Here is a 447-nt window from a genome sequence, read left to right as displayed (position 1 = left end):
TAAACCCTAAACCCTAAACCCTAGGAAAACCCTATTTTTTTTTGTTTGTGTTGGGGTGTATCTGCAGCACTCCGGACGAACGGAAGAGGCGCTAGAGCTGCTGATGGAGCAGCAGAAAGGTCCTATAAAACCCTAAACCCTAAACCCTAAACCCTAAACCCTAGGTGCAGCCTAGGTGTATTTCTGTCTCTTTTTTTGTTTTTTTTTTGCTTTTGTTTTTGTTTTGTTTTCGTGTTTATCTTTGTCTCTCTTTCTGTCTCTTCTCTGTTTCTTTTTCTGTCTCCTTCTTAATAATATCGTTCTCTTTCTTCTTTTTGTTTCTTTTTTTAGGGTTTAGGGTTTAGGGTTTAGGTGTTTGTCTCCTTTTTGTCTCTTTCTCTGTCTCCTCTCTGTCTGTCTCTCCTTCTTTCTCTCTTTGGGTGTACATACAGCAACCCTTTTTCTTTT

The sequence above is a fragment of the Eimeria mitis genome, genomic scaffold (genome assembly GCF_000499745.2).
Source record: "Eimeria mitis Houghton genomic scaffold, Emh_scaff6137, whole genome shotgun sequence".
In the NCBI taxonomy this organism is placed as follows: Eukaryota; Apicomplexa; class Conoidasida; order Eucoccidiorida; family Eimeriidae; genus Eimeria; species Eimeria mitis.
Note: the sequence above shows the minus strand (reverse complement) of the source record.